The sequence below is a fragment of the Vicia villosa genome, linkage group LG3 (assembly GCF_029867415.1).
Source record: "Vicia villosa cultivar HV-30 ecotype Madison, WI linkage group LG3, Vvil1.0, whole genome shotgun sequence".
NCBI lineage: Eukaryota > Viridiplantae > Streptophyta > Magnoliopsida > Fabales > Fabaceae > Vicia > Vicia villosa.
Window position 1 is genome coordinate 65,977,082 of NC_081182.1, and position 9,214 is coordinate 65,986,295.

A 9,214-nucleotide genomic window follows, 5' to 3' on the forward strand; every position below is an offset into this window, starting at 1 on the left:
TTATAAATTATATTTTTGTTAGTGAAATAGTTTGACATTCCCTTGCTTGTAGCCCAGGGGTTGGGTCATTTCTTGGCGAGCTTAGTGATTCTCCTTCGATATTTATTGGTTTAATTATATCAGTGCTAAGTAATTCCATAGGTTTTCCTATATAATTTTTTTGTGACAAGTATCATTTATTAAATTTTAATTATAAAATAATTTTTATATAATCAATTAAAATTTATAATAAATTTTAAATCAAATTTTATCCTCGATATTTATTTATTGTAACGTTTGTAATTTTATTTTAATTTATTTCAGTATAAATTTTAAAAATTATTTATATGTTATAATTAAATATCTAAAAGTTTGTCATACAATTAAATCATTTATTATCATAGTTTTATGATAAAATCAAATTCATTATCGGTTGTATTTTGATTTATTATTCATATGATCATAGAAATAAACTTTTTACTAACTAAGTTTAGAAATTGGAGCAATTAAGGCACTTACGAGATTCTCATTCTTAATTCAATTAATTATATTTGGATTTTGAATTCTTTAATGATTTGCATATGATTTTTTTTATTTGCATTGAAAAAAAAAATTATGGTTAAAAACAATTAAGATTTTATATTTTTGATATTGTCTCATGACATCATTTTTTTGTTAAGAGTCCACTTTTTTGTTTGTCCTGGGCCTCTAAAAAGTCAGGACCAGCCCTGTGAGGATCTAACATTTGATCTTCACTGACAGTGATGACGATAAATCGGATTCAAAATTTGTTATATATTTTTACTTTAATATTTTGTGTAAATAATGTAATATTTGGTGTAAACAATGCAATTTGTAAAGAATTTAATTTTATATTCTGCGCAAAGAATTTAATTTATATTTTAAGAAAATTATTTCTCCCCTCAGTTTTGGTCATAAAATAAGAGGTATGTGTCGCTAGTTTTGAAAATATAAAGTTGTTATTGGGGATCAAACCAATGACCATTTCAACTATCCACTCGTTTAATAAAAAACTGAGGAATAAAGTGACAAGTTTTCATGATGCTCTTTGTTACCTTGCTTGTATCACCTAATTAAAATCCCCTTCGCACCCGAGGTAACATGTGTTTTTTCTAGTAGTGTTAGGCTGCATTGAGCACTTCATTCTGCGTCGAGATCACCGAATCACTTGACGCATGCTTGTTTGTCATAATGATTCTCAACAATTGCAATTATGTTGGTTACTCACTTCTTTTAAAAAAGGAAAACTCTATTATTGTTGAGCCTAATAAGGCTGTGATCGGAAATGGTCTTGCATTTGGGTGTATTTTAATGAAGGATTTTGTTAGCGCTCTTGCGAAGTTTATTAATATGAATAATACCGCTTATAAAAATTATCATAAAACATTTGTTCCTGAAGGCGTGCCTCTGAAATATGAACCTAGAGAACCTTTGAAGGTTAATGTTCTTTTTTAATACATTCAAAATATGTTGTTTCGAGAAACTGTTGTTATTGTTGAGATTAGAGATTCTTGGTTTAACTCCCAAAAGATGGAATTTCTAGAAGGATGTGGGTATGAGTTTCAAATACAATATTGATTAATTGGATGGTCTTTTGGTGCAACTCTTTATTATGCACAAGTTGTTCCTCATAAGCGTGTGATTGCTTGCATTGGTGATGGAAGCTTTCAGGTGATAGACGAGATGTGTCCATAAGGTTAAAGTATGGACAAAATACTATAATGATCTTGATTAATAGTGGTGGATGTACTATTGAAGTTGAAATTCATGAGAGACCATACAATGCGATTAAGAATTGAAACTATATTGGCTTGGATCTTCTCAAATTGGATCATTCCCCACTATAATTTTTATCAGTTAAACTTAACTCTCAAGTTACACCTTTAGGACAAGGAGATTTTCCAAGATTGGTGGAATGTAATTATCTAAATATGTTAAATAATAAGCCTAAGATTCATGAGCCCATAATAAGCATAAATGGCAGTGGTGTCACTACTCTTTTGAAGGATTTAGATAGTGAATAATTGATTTATGTCAATGTTATAAATAAGTGATTGGTGAATGTAATTATCATGAAGAAAATAAATGGAAAGTTAGTTTTTGAGTTGTTAACATCTTTTTAGTGAAATTTCTCTTTGTTTCTCTCAGCATCAAAAAGTGTTCATAACACAGTCCTTTGAATGTACTCGTCAATTGAATTTAGGAAACTCTTATAGTTTTAGTTATTGTTTTGGGCCGGCCAATGAGGTAAACTCATATCATTCGCTCCACTGAGCCAAAAGTATAAATATAGTTAAAAAAGGGTTTCATGTACACAATCTGTAACACCCCAAATCTACCCCGCAATTAATAGGAATATCAGAGTACAAAATTTCAAGCAATTAGAACATAACGATTCGGAGCGTCACATTTTAAACAACAAACATCGCATACATATATCCTGCTCAATCACTTAGATACATAGCACACGTGTAGGAGAACAATATCGAAATCATTAATCATTGCCATCAAATCAAGTACTTGCATCGCAGCGGAAAATCACAAGTCAACAACCATACAACTCATAATGTCAAGGCCAAACACGGCACAATACATCTAACAAGTCTTAGCATAACATAAGGACAAAGTTCAACAAGGATAAACGCAAGAAACAAGACGTAAACAAGTAATCCAACGTTCCCCGAGTGCTACGTAACAGAGCATTGACACACACCGACTCGAGCTATAGGTACACGACTACTCCGCGTCATTATATGCACGTTACCAACGGAGGGCAACATTCAAACAGAAGGGGTGAGATATCATTCATTATAAAGAAGCGTATGATAATATTCAAAGCAGAGAAATAATCATACATCGGTCACCACTTCTCAACATATATCACTTACTCATATTCACAACAATAATATCAATCTCAATTAAGGCATACATAGGAATTTAGCACATATGCCCAACGAAACAACCATCAAATCGACATAAGATAACATTCATGTCATGCACACACAATTATTCAAATACGACTCATCACACGACTTTACTTATGCAACTCGAACAATGAAAATGCATGTGGTACCATTGGAGTAAAACTCCCGTCTCAAACATTTGCCATTGGGTCGTCTCAAACATTCGCCACAAGGGCCGTCTCAAACAATTGCCACTAGGGCCGTCTCAAACAATGCAATGAATGTGACTCAATGATGCACATTCGCAATCACACTTAACGACATAATCGACTCAAACAACATAATATACGTATACGACATGATCAACTTAAACGACATAATCAATTTCGGATATCCAATGTCAACAAAATCCAATTCAAGGAGATTCCAAGAGTTTCCAAAGATATAATAATCATATTCAATAGAAAGACATCAATTAGGACTTCACGTAGGTCCAAACGGCACTTAAAACGGAGTTACAGATCAAAAGTTATGGTCTTTACAAAATTTGCTCAAAATTGAACCCCTAGGTCGACGCAAACATCTCCCAGGTCGACGCAAACTACTTTAGGTCGACTCAAACTGAAGGAAAAATAGATTTTTGGCTTTCTGTACTGTTTGGTCGACTCAGGTTCTGCATAGGTCGACCTAAGATGCGTGAAAACTCAGATTTCATCATTTTTCTTCCCTAATCCCCTCCTACAACACCCATTAACCCATACTCCATCCATACATCATTTGAAAGCAAATTTAGCACACATGTAAGGTTCCTAAACTTATTTCTAATCATGGGTTTTCATACAAACATCATCAATCATACTTAAACTCACAATTTCATAGAAATTTAGTATGAACCCTAACAATCTCTATTCAATTTCTACATAATCATGGATAACAACATATAATCAAAACCCCACCCAAAATATCATCATACATCCCTTTAGCATGAAAGAATCCCACCCTTACCTTAGGTTTGGATTGAAGACAACTCTATCTTCAATATGAGATTCCCCTCTTTCTCTTCACTCTACTCTTCTCTTCTTTCACAACTTTGTCAAAATGAGCTTCTAAGTCTAAAACCCCTAAAACCCTTGTTTTGTTAAACCCTTACTATCTTAAATTACTAATGGGCTCTAATTGACACCCCTCACTTACTAATATCAACTTAGGCCCAATAATCAACAATACTTACTATATTATATTATATACTAACAATTCCAAAATAAAACAACATAAAATCAATTAAGCATATCATTAACACATAATTCACAATTAATTCACGTAACTCACATAAATAAATAATTAAAGAAAAACGGTCGTTACAACTCTCCCCCACTTAGAATATTTTCTTCCTCGAAAATTACCTCAATCAAATAACTCAGGATACGACTCGCGCATCTTGCTCTCCAATTCCCACGTCATACTTTCGCCGGTAGTTACCGACCAAACGACCTTCACCAAAGCAATCTCTTTGCCTCTAAGCGTCTTCGTCTCGCGATCCTCAATCCTTATAGGCATAGTCTCCACCGTGAGATTATCCCGCACTTGCACATCGTCCATATGAATCACATGCGAAGGATCCGAAACATACTTTCGAAGTTGCGACACATGAAACACGTCATGCAAATTCGAAAGATTAGGCGGTAAAGCCACCCTATACGCCACATTACCAACCCTCTCTGAAATCTGATACGGTCCAATAAAACGAGGAGTTAGCTTCTTCGACTTCAAGGCTCTTCCTACACCGGTAATCAGCGTAACTCTCAAGAATACATGATCACCAGCTTGGAATTCCAAATCTTTCCTCCTCTTGTCATGATAACTCTTCTGCCTACTTTGCGAAGTCTTCATCTTCTCACGGATCAACTTAACCTTCTCGGTAGTTTCTCGAACAATCTCAGGTCCAAGTACTACACTCTCACCCGTTTCATGCCAACACAACGGAGTCCTACATCTCCGACCATACAACGCTTTAAATGGTGCCATATCGATACTCGAATGGTAACTATTGTTGTATGTGAACTCTATCAATGGAAGATAAGTATCCCACGTACCTCCGTGCTCAAGAACACAAGATCTCAACAAATCCTCCAAAGATTGAATCGTTCTCTCCGTTTGACCATCTGTCTGAGGATGATACGCCGAACTTAACCTCAACTTAGAACCCAACGCCTCTTGCAAACTCTTCCAAAAATCCGAAGTGAACCTCGGGTCTCTATCCGAAACAATACACAAAGGGACACCATGCAACATCACAATCACACGGACATAAATTTCCGCCAACTTCGAAACCGGATAAGTGATGTTAATAGGTATGAAATGAGCCGACTTTGTAAGCCTATCAACAATCACCCAAATCGAATCATGTCCTCTCATGGTATTCGGCAAACTTGTCACAAAATCCATGGAAATATTATCCCATTTCCATTCCGGGACTTCCAACGGTTGCATTAAACCAGCAGGCTTCTGATGTTCAACCTTCGACTTCTGACAAGTCAAACATGCATACACAAACTGAGCTATGTCACGCTTCATTCCAGGCCACCAAAACAAACTCTTCAAGTCTTGGTACATCTTCGTAGCTCCGGGATGAATACTCAGATTACTCCTATGACCTTCCTCAAGAATAGATCTTTTCAAATCCACATCATCAGGTATACAAATCCGACCACGGAACCTCAACACACCATGCACATCTAACTTGAAATCACCATTCTCAGCTTGATCGACTCCAATCATCGAATCAACCAATTTCACATCCAACTTCTGGGCTTCTCTGATTATTAATCTTCAACATACCCAATCGAACACTCTTAGGGGTCACTTCACATACCAAACTCATATCTCGAAATTGCTCAAGTAATTCCAACTCCTTAACCATCATTGCCAGTGTTTAAAAACCGGACCGGACCGGCCGGTCGGACCGGTCGAACCGGGAACCGGCCAGGTAACCGGTCTGGTTCAATAGTCAGATTGGGTATGCCATCGAACCGGTGAAAACCGGGAAAACCGGGAAAACCGGAAAACCGGCGGTTTAATTGCTTTTTTTTTTATTTTTTTTTAAACTTTTTTTTTAATTTTTTTTTTTAACATTTCTTTTAAACTTTTTTTTTAACTTTTTTTTAATATATTTAGTAGTGTATTACTTAAATAGCATTCTCACATAGTTTTTTTCGTTAGTGACAAATTAAAAACTTTATTGTCTATTTGTTATCTTTGCTAATAAATTTTCTTAAATAGCATAAACATATTGAATTTTATTTGATTTTCTTTTTAGGAGGATTATATTTTGAATTAAATTTGGTACATATTGGAGTTATTTTGTTATAAACTATTCAATTAGATTATGTTGTAATTAGACTTTGTTTAGATTATGTTGTAATTAGACTTTGTTTGCAATTAGACTTTGTAATTTTTTACTATTTTGTTATATGTGATACCTTTGTTTAAAATTTGAATTTAAGTTATGAAATTGTGAATTTATGATATGATATTTTTAAAAAATTTAAAAGCTAGTTATATTTTTTTAGAGACTGAATCATCCAGTTCGACCGGTTTTATACCGATATAATGATAGGTCTATTCAACCGAGTTATCCGGTTTAATCCGGTTTGGTCGTGCGGTTCGACCAGTGACCCAGTGGTTCGATCGATAAACCAGTGACCCAGTACCCTCACCGGTTCGATGACCGGTCCGGTTTTTAAAACACTGATCATTGCCGACATATGCAAAGTCTTGCGACTCAAAGCATCGGCAACAACATTAGCCTTTCCTGGATGATAATTCAAACTGAAATCATAATCTTTCAACAGTTCTAACCACCTTCGTTGTCTCATATTCAATTCCTTCTGATCAAACAAATACTTTAAGCTCTTATGGTCGCTAAAGACTTCAAATCTAGAACCATAAAGATAATGCCTCCAAATCTTCAACACGAACACTACAGCAGCAAGTTCCAAGTCATGTGTAGGATAGTTCTTCTCGTGAACTCTCAACTGTCTCGATGCATAAGCAACAACCTTACCATTTTGCATGAGCACACCTCCTAAACCCATCTTAGAAGCATCACAATAGACCACGAATGATTCTTCCGGATTAGGCAATATCAAAATCGGTGCCGACGTCAACCTTTTCTTCAACTCGGTAAAACTATCTTCACAAGAAACATCCCACACGAAAGCCTTACCCTTACAAGTCAACGGAAGGGCTAACTTAGAGAAACCTTCAATGAACCTTCTATAATAGCCAGCTAGTCCCAAAAAGCTTCGAATCTTGGTAGCCGACTTAGGAGTTTCCCATCTCAACACTGCATCAACTTTAGACGGATCCACGGCAATGCCATCACCAGAAATGACATGCCCCAGAAAACTAACTTCCTTCAGCCAGAACTCACACTTGGATAGCTTAGCATACAACTTCTTCTCTTTCAAGACTTGCAATATCAACTTCAAATGCTCAGCATGATCTGATTCTGATTTAGAGTAAATCAAAATGTCATCAATGAACACCACCACAAAACGATCCAGATACTCATGAAAAATACGGTTCATGTACTCCATAAATACTCCAGGTGCATTAGTAACCCCAAAGGGCATCACGGAATACTCATAATGTCCATAACGTGTTCTGAAAGCCGTCTTCTGCATATCCTCATCTTTCACTTTAATCTGATGGTAACCCGACCTCAAATCGATCTTGCTAAACACACGAGCACCAACCAATTGATCCATCAAGTCATCAATTCTTGGAAGTGGATACTTGTTCTTGATTGTCACCTTATTCAACTGACGATAATCAATACAAAGTCTCATACTTCCATCTTTCTTCTTAACCAATAACACTGGAGCTCCCCACGGCGACACACTAGGTCTCATAAACCTCTTCTCAAGCAATTCTTCCAACTGCTTCTTCAATTCAGACAATTCTAAAGCAGACATCCTGTACGGTGCCATAGACACAGGTCTAGTACCAGGTACAAGATCAATGGAGAACTCAACTTCTCTCTCAGGCGGCACATCAGGAATTTCATCAGGGAAAACTTCAGGAAATTCACATACTACCTTCAACCTTTCTATTACAGCCTGATTCTCAACAGACATCGAAGCAACTAATGCGAACACTTGAACATCTTCTTTCATCAACAAACGAAACTGTCTGGTCGATAACAACCCTAAGCTTTCCTCTTCAGGAGAAGAAAACCTCACAGACTTATCATAGCAATTTATGTGAACACGGTTATGCTCTAACCAGTTCATCCCCAAGATCACATCCAAACCTCTCAACGGCAAGCACACAAAATCAACAAGAAAGTCTCTGTCAAAAATCGACACGGGACACTTCAAGCACACAAGAGAAGTGGTCACTGAACCCTTAGCTGGAGTATCGACAACCATCTCTCCGTTCATGGCAGACAACACAAGACCCAATCGATTAACACAATCAGCAGATATAAAACAATGAGAAGCACCGGTGTCAATAATAGTAATTAAAGGAATGCTATTAATGAAACAAGTACCTCTGATGAGCGAATCCTCACTAGTGGTCTGAGTTCCTGACAAGGCAAACACCTTTCCACTAGATTGTTCCTTCTTTGGTTTCTGACACTTGCTTCCAATATGTCCTTCTTCACCACAGTTGAAACACACCATATCCTTATGCGTACAATCGGACGATGCATGACCAAACTTCCCACAACGGTAGCATCTTCTAGCATCAACGTTACACGACGTGCTCTTGTGACCAACCTTGCCACACTTGAAGCATACAATACCAGCAGGAGCATCTCCCCCACTAGTTCTCTTACCCTCAATTGCTTTCTGCTTGCCCTTTCCACTCGAAGCTTCATAAGGCTTACCACGACCTTGATAACCCTTACCCCTCTTCTCACTTATCACACGATAATGAGCATTGTTATCCTCTTCATAGATCCGACAACAATCAACCAAATCAGCAAAGATACGAATCTTCTGGTAACTAATTCCTTTCTTAATCTCTGGACGCAACCCATTCTCAAACTTAATGCACTTGGAAAACTCACCATTCGGTCCATCATAGTATTGGTAAAACTTAGCCAATTCACCAAATTTAGCAGCATACTCCACAATAGATTTGTTCCCTTGACTTAGCTCAAGAAATTCAATTTCCTTCTTGCCACGGACATCTTCAGGAAAGTACTTCCTTAAGAACTCCATGCGAAATACAATCCAAGAGATCCCTTCACCACTCGCTTCCAATCTCCTACGGGTCTCTAGCCACCAATCATCCGCCTCAAC